Genomic DNA, 15450 nt, shown 5'->3' with positions numbered 1-15450 from the left:
CTAGAACCTCTCCTCGGATGTAGCCTGTTGTAGCTCAGTAACCAATTGGTTTCCCATTGTAAGGGAAACAGGGACTGTTTCTGACAGGAACTCAATGTCAGGCTCTTTGACCTCCCCACACCCCAAAGGAGGAGCAGTCCTGCTAGGCCATAGAGGAGGACTTTGCAGCCAGTCCTGAAGATACCTGATAAAAGAGGGTCAGATGAAGGGGAGGAGGTTCTCCCCACTCAGTGGACTTATAAAGGGGCAGGGAGGAGATGAGGGAGGGAGGGTGAGATTGGGAGGGAATGAGGGAGTGGGATACAGCTGTGATACTGAGTTAATAAAATGTAACTAATAATAAATAAATAAATAAGAAAAAAAACGGACCCAATAAAAATGTGAAATGTAATATAAATGGCTTAAAGTTGTATACTTCTCTTGAGACCTCCACTATTAATAACTTCTAGTGTCATGGATAAAACTGAGGCAGTAGTCATTACCAAAATAGATTTTCTCCAGAATTAGATATCATCTCCAGGAATCAATAATCATTTGAAGCTAACAGAGTGATTAAGTGACCTCCTCTTTATTTAGTCATGTTGACTAGCTTTTTAATCTTGATTTAGAGTCAAATAGCTAGAAAAAAAAAAGATAAACAGAGGATTTAGAACTTTAGAGCTGCAACTTAGGACCTATTCATAATTGAGGTCAAGAGCTCCCTTCCGAGCCACTGAGTTCATGTCCCATTATTAGGGAACCCACTTGGAGACTGAGCTGCCACAGGCTACATCTGTGCAGGAGTTCTAGGTTATATCCATGCATGGTCCTTGGTTGTAGTATCAGTCTCAGAAAAGACCCCTGTACCCAGATATTATGGTTCTGGTGCATGCTTTGTAGAGCTCCAGTCCACTCCAGGTCTTTTTATCCCCCCCTTCTTTCATAAGATTCCCTGCATTCTACCCAAAGTTTGGCTATGAGTCTCAGCATCTGCTTTAATACCCTGCTGGGTAGAGTCTTTCAGAGGCGATCTGTGTGTAGGCTCCTGCATTGTATCTTGTTTTCATCCTCTTCCAAAGTCTATCTCATTTGTTTTTCTGAGTGAGGATTGAGCATCTTAACCAGGGTCCTCTTTCTTTCTTTGCTACTTTATGTGTACAAATTTTAGTATGCTATATTATATGTCTAATATCTACTTATAAGTGGTATATTCCATGTGTGTCTTTCTGTTTCTGGGCTACCTCACTCAGGATGATATTTTCTAGTTCTCACTATTTTCCTGTGATCACCTCCCTGTAAGAGAGTGGAAGCGTTAGCAGGCCACAGAAAAGGACAATGCAGACTGTCCTGATAAGACCTGATAGGCTAGAGACAGATGGATGGGGACCCCTATCAGTGGACTGGGGAGGATTCATGGGAGTAGAAGAAGATGGATGGAGGGACTGGAAGATGAGGAGGAAGGGAACTACAGCTAGGATACAAAGTGAATAAATTGTAATAAATAAAAAAATAAAGAATTACAAAAAAAGAGTGCCCTCACAGCCAAACAATTAGCAGAACAAAGAGAGGAAACAAACAAAAAAAAATAGAAGCCATCATAGTATAGCAGGACTCCACATTCAAACACATGAAAGAAATGGCACAAGACATGAAAACAGAATTAGAATTAATGAAGTAAACACAAACAGAGAAAACCCTGGAGGTGGAGAACTTAGAGAAAAGATCAGGAACCACAAAGTTTAGCATCACCAACAGAATAAAAGAGATGGAAGAGAGAATCTCTGGTACTGAAGACACACTTGCAGAAATTAATATGTTTCTCAAAGAAAAAATAAAATCAGAAAAGTTCCAAACACAAAAAAATTCATGAAATCAAGTTCGCCATGAAAAGACAAAATTTAAGAATAACAGGAGTAGATGAAAAAGAAGATACCAGTCTCCAAGGTACAGAAAATATTTTCAAGAAAATCATAGATGAAAATTTTCTCAACTTAAAATAAAAGATATCTATAAATAAACAAGAGGCCTACAGAACACAAAGTAGACTACACTAGAAAAGAAACTCCTCACATCACATCATAGTCAAAACACTAAACCTACAGAACAAAGAAAAAATATTAAAAGCAAGAAGGGGAAAAGGCCAAGAAACATATAAAGGTAGATCTATCAGAGTCACACCAGATTTCTCAACAGAAACTATGAAAGCCAGAAGGGCCTGGGCAGATGTCATGCAGACTCTAAGGGAAGACAGATGCCAACCCAGACTACTCTACCTAGCAAAGCTTTCAATCAACATAGATATTTCAATCAAAATATTCCATGAGAAAACCAAATTTAAAAAATATCTACACAGCAACCCAGCCTTACAGAAGATACTAGAAGGAAAATTCCAATCCACCAAAAACAACTAAACAAGAAAACATAGGATATAGATAACTACACAACAACAAAAAAGAAATAAAAAATACAAGCAATGAAACACAGCAACACCACCAACCCCACATCAAAAAAAAAAAAAAATCAACCTTCATTCGTTACTGTATTTATCAACGTAAATGGACTCCACTCTCCAATAAAAAGACACAGAATAATAGAAAGGTTGAAGAAACAGGATCCAACATTCTAATGCATCCAAGAAACACACCTCTGCAACAAAGATAAACACTACCTTAGAGGAAAAGCCTAGAAAAATGTTTTTTAAGCAAATGGACCAAAAAAACAAGCTGGGATAGCTATCCTAATATCTAATAAAATAGACTTTCAACCAAAATTAATCAAAAAAGATGAGGAGGGCACTACATTCTCATCAAAGGAAAAATCCAACAAGAGGATTTTTTAATATCTATGCCAAAATACAAGAGTGCCTACATTTGTAAATGAAACTTATATCACATAGTGATTCTAACACCTTAATAGTGGGAGACTTCAACACTCCACTGTCAACAAGGGACAGATTATCTAGACAGAAGCCAAATAGGGAAATGGAGGCACTTAGAGTGGTCCTAAATCAAATGGACCTAATAGATGTGTACAGAACTTTTCACCCAAACTCAAAAAAGTATATCTTCTTTTCAGCACCTCATGGAACCTTCTCCAAAATAGACCATATAGTGGGTCATAAAGCAAGCCTCAAGAGATACAGATCAAAATAATCTGCTGTATTCTATCTGACCACCATGGACTAAAGCTGGACCCCAACAACAATGGAAATAGAAAAAAGCCTAAACACTCATGGACACCTAACAACTTGCTACTCAAAGACAGCTGGGATAAGGAGAAATAAGAAAGAACTTAAAGATTTCCTAGAAGTCAATGAAAATAAAGGTCCACATACCCATATTTATGGGACAGAATGAAAGCAGTGCTCAGAGGAAAATTCAAAACACTAAGTGCCTTCAAGAAGAAATTTCTGACAATTTATACAAGCAACTTAACAACTCAACTGAAAGCCCTAGGAAAAAAAAAAAGAAGCAGATATACCCAAGAAGAAGAGACAGCTGGAAATAATCAAACTCAGGGCTGAAATCAATAAATTAGAATCATACTAACTCCCCTTCCCCCCATCCCGAGGGAGGAGCAGCCGTGCTAGGTCACAGATAAGGACATTGTAGCCAGTCTTGAGGATACCTGATAAGCTAGGGTCTGATGGAAGGAGACGAGGCCCTCCCTTCTCAGTGGACTCAGAAGGGGGCAGGGAGGAGATGATGGAGGGAGGGGAGGATTGGGAGGGAAAGAGGGAGAGGGCTTCAGTTGGGATACAAGTGAATGTATGGAATTATTTAAAAATAAAAAATATTAAAAAATAAATTAATTAATTAAAATCAAATAAAAAATTTCAAAAATCAATAAAACCAAGAGCTAGTTCTTTGAGAAAATCAGCAAGACAGACAAATCCTTAGCTAAACTAACTAAAAGACAGAGAGAAACTATCCAAATCATCAAAAATAGAAACAAAAAGGGGGACATAACAACAGACACTGAGGAAATCCAAACAATCGTTAGATCGTACTACAAAAGCCTATATGCCACAAAATTTGAAAATCTAAATGAAATAGACAATTTTCTTGATAGATTTCATCTACCAAAATTAAGTCAAGCTCAGGTAGAAAGATTGAACAGCCCTATATCCCCTAAGGAAACTGAAGCTGTCATCAAAATTCTCCCTTTCAAAAAAGCCCTGGGCCATATGGTTTCAGGGCAGAACTCTACCAGACCTTCAGAGAAGTGCTGACTCTATCTTCAAACTATTCCACAAAATAGAAACACAAGGAACATTACCATACTCATTTGACGAAACCAAAGTCACCTTGGTACCTAAACCTCACAAAAACCCAACAAAAAACTTCAAACCTATCACTCTTCTGAACATTGATGCAAAAATACTCCATAAAATACTTGCAAACTGAATCCAAGAACACATAAAAGATATTATCTTTCATGACCAAGTAGGCTTCATCCCAGGCATTCAAGGGTGGTTCAACATATGGAAATCCATCAATGTAATCCACCATATAAATAAACTGAAGGAGAAAACCCACATGATCATCTCCTTAGGTGCTGAAAAAGCATTTGATAAATTCCAACACCCATTCATATTTAATGTCTTGGAGAGATCAGGGATACAAGGCACATACCTAAACATAGTAAAGGCAATATACAGAAAGCCTATAGCCAATATCAAACGCAATGAAGTGAAACTGAAATCAATCCCACTGAAATCAAGGACAATGCAATGCTGCACACTCTTTCCATATCTCTTCAACATAGTACTTGAAGTCCTAGCTACAGGAATAAGACAACTAAGTGATTTCAAGTGTATACAAATCAGAAAGGAAGAAGTCAAAGTTTCACTGTTCACAGATGATATGATAGTATACATGAGCGACTACCAAAATTCAACTAGAGAACTCCTTCAGTTGATAAACACTTTCAGCAAAGGGGCTCTATACAAAGTTCACTCAAAATGTTCAGAAGCTCTCCTGTATACCAAAGACAATAAGTCTGAAAAAGAAATTAAGGAAACAACACCCTTCACAATATCCCCTAATAACATAAAGTATCTTGGTGTGACTCTAACCAAGGAATTGGAAGATGTGTTTGTAAAAACTTCAAGTCTCTGAAGGGAGTAATTGAAGAAGAGATCAGAAGATGGAAAGCTCTCCTGTGCTCATGGTTCAGTAGGAATAACATAGTGAAAATGGTTATTGTGCCAAAAACAATCTATAGATTCAATGCAATTCCCATCAAAATACCAACACACATCTTACAGACCTTCAAAGAAAAATTCTCAACTTCATATGGAAAAAAAAAAAACAATTAGAATTTCCAAAACAATCCTGTACAACAACAGTTCATCTGGAGGTATCTCCATCCCTGATCTCAAGCTATACTACAGAGAAATAGTTATAAAAACTGCATGGTACTGGCATAAAAAAAAGGCTGGTGGATCAATGGGATTAAATAGAAAAACCAGAAAATAAAAAAAACCCACACAACTATGGGTACTTAAATTTTGACAGTGAAGCCAAAACCACTCAATGGCAAAAAGACAGCATCTTCAACAAATGGTGCTGGTCCATCTGGATGTCTACATGAAGAAAAATGCAAATAGATCCCTATTTATCACCCTGGACAAAACCAAAGTCAAAGTGGATGAAAGACATCAACATAAAACTAGACACACTAAACTAGTTAGAAGAAAAAGTGGGGAAGAGCCTAAAACTTATTGGCACAGGAGACAACTTCCTGAAGAGAAAACCCACAGCATAGGCTCTAAGAGGAACAATCAATAAATGGGACCTCATGAAACTGAAAAACTTCTGTAAAGCAAAAGACACTGTTGTCAGAACAAAATGACAGCCTACAGACTGGGAAAGGTTCTTCATCAACCCTATATCTGAGAGAGGGCTGTTATCCAGAATATATAAAGAACTAAAGAAGTTAAAAAGCAATAAATCAAGCAGTCCAATTAAAAAATGGGTTCCAGTGCTAAACTGAGAATGCTCTGTAAAGGAATATAAAATGGCAGAGGAACATTTAAAAAGATGTTCAATGTCCTTAGCCACCAGAGAGATGCAAATCAAAACAACCTGAGATTTCACCTTACACCCTTCAGAATGGCAAAGGTTAAATCTCAAGTGATAACACATGCTGGAGAGGTTGAGGAGAAAGGGGAACCCTCCTCCATTATTGGTCGTAATGTAAACAGATACAACCATTTTGGAAAGCATTCTGGCACTTTCTCAGAAAACTAGAAACAGTGCTTCCCCAAGGTCCAGCTATACCACTCCTAGGCATATATCCAAAAGATGCTCAAGTACACAACAAGGACATTTGCTCAACCACGATGTTTGTAGCAGCTTTATTTGTAATACCCAGAATCTGGAAACAACCCAGATATCCCTCAACAGAGGAATGGATACAGAAATTGTGGTACATATACAGAATGGAATACTACTCAGCAATTAAAAACAAGGATATCATGAAATTTGCAGGCAAATGGTGGGACCTAGAAAAGATCATTCTGAGTGAGGTATCACAGAAGCAGAAAGACACACATGGTATATACTCACTTATAATTGGATACTAAACCAATAAGATAGGATAACCATACTAAAATCTGTACATGTAAAGAAGATAAACAAGAAGTAGGACCTGGGGTAAGATGATCAACCCTCACTTAGAAAGACAAATGGAGTGGACATGAGAAGTATGAGAAAACAAGAATCAGGGCAGGAACCTATCATAGAGGGCCTCTGAAAGACTCTACCTAGCAGTGTATCAAAGCAGATGATGGTACTCATAACCAAACCATGGTAAGAGTGCAGGGAATCATATAAAATAAGGGGAGACAGTAAGACATGGAGAGGACAGAAGCTCCACAAGGACCAAATATATCTTGGCACAGGTAGACACCTGTGACTGAGACTGATTCTCCAAGGAAGGATCATGCCTCTATATAACTTAGAATCCCTCCTCGGATGGAGCCATGGCAGCTCAGTATCCAAGTGGGCATGCTATTAAAGGGAACAGTAACTGTCTCTGACATGAACTCATTGGCTGGATCTTTAGCCTCCTCCTGATGGAGGAGCAACCTTGCTAGGCCACCTAGGAGGACATTGCAGCCAGTCCTGAAGAGACCTGATAAGCTAAGTTCAGATGGAAGGGGAAGAGTATCTCCCCTATCAGTGGACTTAGAGAGGGGCAGGGAGGAGATGAGGGATTGAAGGTTTGATTGGGAGGGAATGAAGGAGGGGCTACAGGTGGCATATAAAGTAAATAAACTAATTAATATAAAAAATAAAAATTTAATAAAAAAAAGAGCTCCCTCCTTTCAATAAGGGATTTTCTACTTAATCAATGCATTCTGAAAGAGAAACTCGACATTCTAGGTACACATTGTATAAATATTGCAACCTAAGGTCACTTCTCTTTCAAAGATCCGCATCATTAGCTTTGGTATGACAGGTACTATATTTTTTATTTAATAATTTACCATGGCCATGATACTTGGGGTTATTCTTCTACTGACTGATAATATTGTCATTAATTCTTTTCATCCATGAAGTTTACCCCTCCACACTCTTTATTGTTCAAAAAAGTATTGCCTAATGTCAGTATCAAATAAATTCTACTGCCCAAATTTTTCCACTTTCTACATAGAGTTCTTTTTTTTAACTTTTTTAAAATTTTTTATTAATTACACTTTATTCATTTTGTATCCCCCCATAAGCCCCTCCCTCCTCCCCTCCCAATCCCACTCTCCCTCCCGTTTCTGCATGCATGCCCCTCCCCAAGTTCACTGATAGGGGAGGTTCTCCTCTCCTTTCTGAACTCAGTCTATCAGTTCTCATCAAAACTGGCTGCATTATCCTCTTCTGTGGCCTGGTAGGGCTGCTCCCCCCTCAGGGGAAGGTGATCAAAGAGCAGGCCAATCAGATTATGTCAGAGGCAGTCCTTCTTCCCATTACTAGGTAACCCACTTGGACACTGACCTGCCATGGGCTACATCTGTGCAAGAGTTCTAGGTTATCTCCATGGATAGTCCTTGGTTGGAGTATGAGTCTCTGAAAAGTTCCCTGTGTTCAAATTTTCTTGTTCTGTTGCTCTCCTTGTGGAGGTCCTGTCCTCTCCAGCTCTTACTATTTCCCACTTCTTACTTAAAATTCCATTCACTCTGCCCAACAGCTGGCCATCAGGCTCAGCATTTGCTTTGATAGTCTGCAGGGCAGAGGCTTTCAGAGGCCCTCTGTGGTAGTTTCCTAGTTTGTTTCCTGTTTTCTTCTTCTGGCTTTCAGAGGCCCTCTGTAGCAGGTTTCTAGGTTGTTTCCTGTTTTCTTTTTCTTCTGATGTCCATCCTCTTTGCCTTTCAGGTGGGGATGGAACATTTTAGTTAGGGTCCTCTCTCTTGCTTGGTTTCTTTAGATGCATAGATTTTAGTGGGTTTGTCCTACGTTGTATGTCTATATGAGTGAGTATATACCATGTGTCTTTTTGCTTCTGGGACAACTCACTCAGGATGATCCTTTCCAGGCCCCACCATTTACCTGCAAATTTCATGATTTCCTTATTTTCATTGCTGAGTAATATTCCATTGTATAGATGTACCATAGTTTCTGCATCCATTCTTCAGTTGAGGGGCATCTGGGTTGTTTCCAGCTTCTGGCTATTACTAATAAAGCTGCTATAAACATGGTTGAGCAAATGTCCTTTTTGTGTACTTGAGCCTCTTTTGGATATATGCCTAGGAGTGGTATGGCTGGATCTTGAGGAAGTGCTATTCCTAGTTGTCTGAGAAAGCGCCAGATAGATTTCCAGAGTGGTTGTACAAGTTTACATTCCCACCAGCAGGGGAGAAGGGTTCCCCTTTCTCCACAACCTCTCCAGCATGTGTTGTCCCTTGAGATTTTCATCTTGGCCATTCTGATGGGTGTAAGGTGAAATCTCAGGGTTGTTTTGATTTGCATTTCCCTAATGGCTAATGAGGTTGAGCATTTCTTTAAGTGCTTCTCTGCCATTCGATATTCCTCTACAGAGAGTTCTCTGTTTAGCTCTGTTCCCAATTTTTTAAGTGGATTACTTGGTTTGCTGCTTTTCAGTTTGTTTAGTTATTTATATATACTGGATATGAGTCCTCTGTCAGATAAAGGGTTGGTGAAGATTCTTTCCCAATCTGTGGGCAGTTGTTTTATTTTGATGACCGTGTCCTTTGCTTTACAGAAGCTTTTCAGTTTCATGAGGTCCCATTTATTGATTGTTGCTCTTAGAGCCTGTGCTGTTGGTGTTCTGTTCAGGAAGTTTTCTCCTGTACCAATGAGTTCTAGGGTATTCCTTACTTTTTTTTTTTCTAGCCAATTTAATGTGTTTGGTTTTATGTTGAGGTCTTTGATCCACTTGGACTTCAGTTTTGTGCAGGGTGATAAGTATGGATCTATTTTCATTTTTCTACATGTAGACATCCAGTTGGACCAGCACCATTTGTTGAAGATGCTATCTTTTTTCCATTGTATGGTTTTGGCATCTTTGTCAAAGATCAGGTGTCCATAAGTGTGTGGGTTTATTTCTGGGTCCTCTGTTCAGTTCCATTGATCCACCATTCTATTTTTATGCCAGTACCATGCAGTTTTTAAAACTGTTGCTCTATAATATAACTTAAGATCAGGGATGGAGATATCTCCAGAAGACCTTTTATTGTAGAGGATTATTTTAGCAATTCTCGGTTTCTTGTTATTCCATATGAAGTTGAGAATTTTTCTTTCCAGGTCTGTAAAGAATTGTGTTGGTAATTTGATGGGAATTGCATTGAATCTGTAGATTGCTTTTGGTAAGATGGCCATTTTTACTAGATTAATCCTGCCAAGCCATGAGCATGGGAGATCTTTCCATCTTCTCATATCTTCTTCTAATTTTTTCTTCAGAGACTTGAAATTTTTTTCATACAAGTCTTTGACTTCCTTGGTTAGGGTTACGCCAAGGTACTTTATGTCATTAGTGGCTATTGTGAAGGGAGTTGTTTCCCTAATTTCTTTCTCAGCCCTTTTGTACATGAGGGCTACTGATTCTTTTGAGTTATTTTTGTATCCCGCCACTTTGCTGAAGGTGTTTATCAGCTGTAGGAGTTCCCTGGTGGAGTTTTTGGGGTCACTCACGTATACTATCATATCATCTGCAAATAGTGATAATTTGACTTCTTTTCCAATCTGTATCTCCTTGATCTCCTTCAACTGTCTTATTGCTCTAGCAAGGACTTCCAGCACTATGTTGAAGAGATATGGGGAGAGTGGGCAGCCTTGTCTTGTCCCTGATTTTAGTGGGATTGCTTTAAGTTTCTCTCCTTTTAGTTTCATGTTGGCTATAGGCTTGCTGTATATTGCTTTTATTATGTTTAGATATGTGCCTTGTATCCCTGATCTGTCCAATACTTTAAACATGAATGGATGTTGGATTTTGTCAAATGCTTTTTCAGCATCTAGGGAGATTATCATGTGTTTTTTTTTTTCTTTCAGTTTGTTAATATGGTGGATCACATTGATAGATTTCTGTCTATTGAACCACCCCTTCATACCTGGGATGAAGCCTCCTTGGTCATAGTGGATAATATCTTTGATGTGTTATTGGATTTGCTACGCAAGTATTTTGTTAAGTATTTTTGCATCAATGTTCATAAGGGAGATTGGCCTGAAATTCTCTTTCTTTTTTCTTTTTTTGAATTTTATTTTTTTCTTATCAGTTACATTTAATAACTCTGTATCCCAGCCGTGTCCCGATCCCTCATTCCCTCCCACTCCCTCTCTTCCTCCCTCATCTCCACCATGCCCCTTTACAAGTCCACTGATGGGGGGACCTCCTCCCCATTCATCTGATCCTGTTTTATCAGGTATCTTCAGGACTGGCTAAAAAGCTCTCCTCTGTGGTCTAACAGGACTGCTCCTCCCTTGGGGGGTCGGGAGGCCAAAGAGCCAGTCATTGAGTTCCTGTTAGAAATAGTCCTTGTTCCCCTCACTATGGGAATCCAATTGGTTACTGAGCTACCACAGGCTACATCTGAGCAGAGGTTCTAGGTTATATCCATACATGGTCCTTGGTTGAATGTCAGTCTCTGAAAAGACTCTGTGCCCAGATATATTTGGTCTTTGTGGAGCTCCTGTCCTCTCCAGGTCATATTAACTCCCTCTTCTTTCATATGATTCCCTGCACCCTGCCTAAGGTTTGGTTATGAGTCTCAGCATCAACATTGATACACTGCTAGAAGAGTCATGCAGAGGCCCTCTGTGGTAGGCACCTTTTCTGTTACTTGTTTTTTCCTACTTCCAATGTCCATCCCATTTGTCTTTCTAAAGTGAGGATCGATGATCTTATCCCAGATCCTCTTTCTTGTTTATCTTCTTTAGGTGTACAGATTTTATTATGTTTATCTTAGACCTATAAGATAAGATAAACATTTAAAACATTTTAAGATTTGTGTAATAATTAGTATTTTATTTTTTAAATATCAGACTTTTTTTCTTAATAGAAAATTTTAATAAAAGGTAATACTTTAGTTCAATGGAAAAATGCTTGCTTAGAATATATAAGACTGTTGATCCAATATCCAATTTTATAAAATATAGGCCCTGAATTTGATACCACTCCAAGAAAAATAAGATTAAGAACTGTAAGCTATATGTACATTATTTAATTTCAATTTCCCATTTTAAGTAACAACTATATTTAAAAACAGAATGAGAAACTAATGTATATTTTTCAACAACAGGATCTCATGAGATGGTGTGAAGTGATTTAAGCATATTATTTTCTTATATATATATATGAAGTAAAAGTGTTGAGGCTGAGAAAATAGCTTAGTGGGTGAAAGCAATTCCATATAATCCTTGAGTTCCATATTTAAGTCCATTAGTAAACATGTAAATGCCAGATTAATTGGTAGCCCACCTGTAATCCCAGAAAGTGGCAAGAGACAAAGCCCATGAGCAACCAGTTGAGCTAGACACAAAATATTAGTGAGTCCTGAAATCAAGTTGTAGACTTTGCCTTAATCTAAAGATTGACACTGAGGAAGACATCTTATATCACATAAACATGTCCATGTGCAATCACATAAATATCAAACAACACACATGCAATTATACATTCTCACATGCGCACACACACACACCACATATATACACACACCAAAGAGAGAATATATGTTACAATACATAACTAATTTCAAAAAACAAGCTACATAAAACTTGGTTTAAAATTAAATTATGAAATGGATATTATCAGTGCTTCCCACATGCTTACCTTATTCTTTAATTCTTTGTCTCCAGCTGGTGACACTCCACAGGGAGGTTGCAAAATGTTGAACAGTTTATACCTGGCTGGAGGAACTAGTTCACCAGAACAGTCTTTTGAAGGTTATGCTAGGCATTTACCATTTTTCTTCTATCACTGCCTGATTTAAAAAAAATAGCTAAATTAAAACAAAGCAAACCTATATACTCAGAAAATAGTAACAGTAGCATCACAGATTTCCAGAATCATAGTCTCAGTCATTTTAGACTCTAATGTATAGACGTATAAAGCCATTTGATAGAATTTTCCTGTGAAGAGAGCTTTCATTCCCTTAATATTACAAGGTTGCCTGAGAGAATATTTCTTCACATTTCAGCCACCTTCCTAGAGATAAGATGCCACTGAAGCTGTGTACAAATGGAGCTCAAGTGAGCACAGAGCACGTTCTGGCAACATTGCTTAGTGTTATTGTGCAGTGTTACCTTCACAAGTGTACAGATTGTAAGTAATAGGATCTAAGAAACTTCTGTTGAAGTCTCAAAGGAAAACTAGAGGTCAAGCACTACGTAGCTGGATCGGGAGCATATATTTGTCCCAAGAAACTACAATGGGTAAATTTTCTTTTCATTGCGAATATGAAACCTTAATTGCAAAGAAGAGTTCTGTATGTTGGATTATGATAATCTGATGGGGAAAGCCATCTCTCTAGCCCTGTGTGAATGTATTTTTAACCGTGAAATGGACATGAACCTTTGATTTCCAGGAACAGAATGTTATACTTAGATTGTGAAGACTTCCAACAGGCTCATATGCTTGAGTGCTTTCTCCTAAACCTGTAACACTATAGTGTAATGGGAGATTGTAAAATCTCCAGCAGGTAAGATAGGTAAACGAAAGCCAGGAGTGGCCTGCTGTGAATGCTCTGTCTGACATCCAGTACTTACCCTTTGAATAAAATTCCTGAGTGCAATAAGGTAAAGAATATCCTCATAAATAAATAGATAGATAGATAGATAGATAGATAGATAGATAGATAGATAGATAGATAAAAAGAATATCCTCTGGCATGCACTCCTGTTATACCACATACTCTACATTCTGAATCAATGTACCAAAATCTATCCTTTCTTTTAAGTTGAATATGCCAGCTAGTGTAATCATAACAATAAACAGCAGAACTGGAGAGATTAGTTAAGAACACTTGTTGCTCCTGCCAAGGCCTTGGCTTAAGTTCCTGGCACCATAGGTTGATGGACAGCCATCCATAACTCCAGTATCAGGAGATCCCATGCTTTCTTCTTACTTATGTGAGCATCAGTTACACACATAGTACATATACATGCATTCAAGCAAAATATGCATGCATATAATAATGAAATAAATAAATCTTAAAATTAAGTAATAAAATACAAATTGTTTGCAACTCTATCCATCTGAAGGAGTTCTCACCGTGTGATCATAAACTATTGTGTTTTAAAATCATGCAAAGAGTTTCTCTCTGTACTATCAAGTTATAAGATTATTGCAGAATTGAGGATATTTTATTTCCCTTTGGAATTATAGAAATTATAGAAACTTTAATTTCTGATCTAATATTGTCTGAACTTGTATAATTTTTATATTTATTTTTTATTAATTGCAGTTTATTCGTTTTGTAGCTCAGCTATAGCCTCCTCTCTCATTCCCACTCATTCCTCCCCTTCATCCCTCATTTCCATCCATGTCCTTCTCCAAGTCCACTAATAGGGGAGGTCCTCTTCCTCTTCCATCTGACCCTAGCCAATACCTGATGACCCTAGCCAATCAGGTATTATCAGGACTGGCTGCATTGTCTTCCTCTGTGGCCTGGCAAGGTTTCATCCACCAGGGAGAGGTGATCAAAGAGCCAGCCACTGAGTTCATGTCAGAGACAGTTTCTGTTCTCATTACTAGGAAATCCATTTGGAGACTGAGCTGCCATGGGCTACATCTGTGCAGGGATTCTAGGTTATATCCATGCATGTTTCTTATTCGATTATCACTCTCAGAAAAGATCTTTGTGAACAGATATTTTTTATTCCATTCCATTCCTTGTGGAGCTCCTATTCCCATCAGGACTTTCCATCTCCCTCTTCTTTCATAAGATTCCCTGCACTCTGCCCAAAGTTTAGCTTTGAGTGTCAGCATCTGATTTGATACCCTGCTGGGTAGAGTCTTTCAGACACCCTCTGTGGTAAGCTCGTGTCCTGTTTCTTCTTTTTCTCTCTCTTTCAATGTCCATCCCAATTGCCTTTCTGAGTGAGGGTTGATCATCTTACCTGGGATCCTCCTCCTTGCTTAGCTTCTTTAGGTGTATAGATTTCAGTATGTTTTTCTTATATATCTAATATCCACATATAAATGAGTATACACCACATGTGCTTCTGGGATATCTCATTCAGGATGATCTTTTCCCAGTATTTGCCTGCAAATTTCATGATTTTGTTTTTAATAGATGAGTAGTATTCCATTGTGTAAATTTATCACAATTTCTGTATCCATTCCTCAGTTGAGGAACATCTGGGTTTTTTTCCAGATTCTGGCTATTAAAAATAAAGTTGCTATGAACATGGCTCCAGGTTCTGGCTATTTTGAATAAAGCTGCTACTAACATGGTTGAGCAAATGTCCTAATTGAATACTTGAGCAATTTTGGATATATACCTTGGAGTGGTATACCTGGATCTTGAGGTAGCACTACTCTTAATTGCCTGAGAAACCAGATTGATTTCCAAAGTGGTTGTACAAAGTTACATTCCCACCAGCAATGGAGGGTGGTTCCTCTTTCTCCACATCCTCTCCAGCATGTGTTCTCATTTAAGTTTTTGATCTTAGCCACTCTGTTGGATGTAAGGTGAAATCTCAGAGTTGTTTTGATATGCATTTTCCTGATGACTAAGGATGTTGAGCATTTCTTTAAGTGTTTCTCAGACATTTGATATTCCTCTATTGAGAATTCTCTGTTTATCACTGTACCCATTTTTAATTGGATTACTTGCTTTCTTGCATATTAAATTCTTGAGTTCTTTATATATTCTGGCTTTTCAGTTTCATTTATTGAGTGTTGATATTAGAGCCTATGCTGTTATTATTTTTTGTTGTTGTTTTTTATTTTTATTTTTCTGTTCAGGAAGTTGTCTTCAGTGCCAATGAGTTCAAAGTTCTTCCCTATTTTTCT

The sequence above is a fragment of the Psammomys obesus genome, unplaced genomic scaffold, assembly GCF_907164565.1.
Source record: "Psammomys obesus unplaced genomic scaffold, mPsaObe1.curated_primary_1811, whole genome shotgun sequence".
NCBI classification, from domain to species: domain Eukaryota; kingdom Metazoa; phylum Chordata; class Mammalia; order Rodentia; family Muridae; genus Psammomys; species Psammomys obesus.
This window is presented reverse-complemented; position numbering follows the sequence as displayed.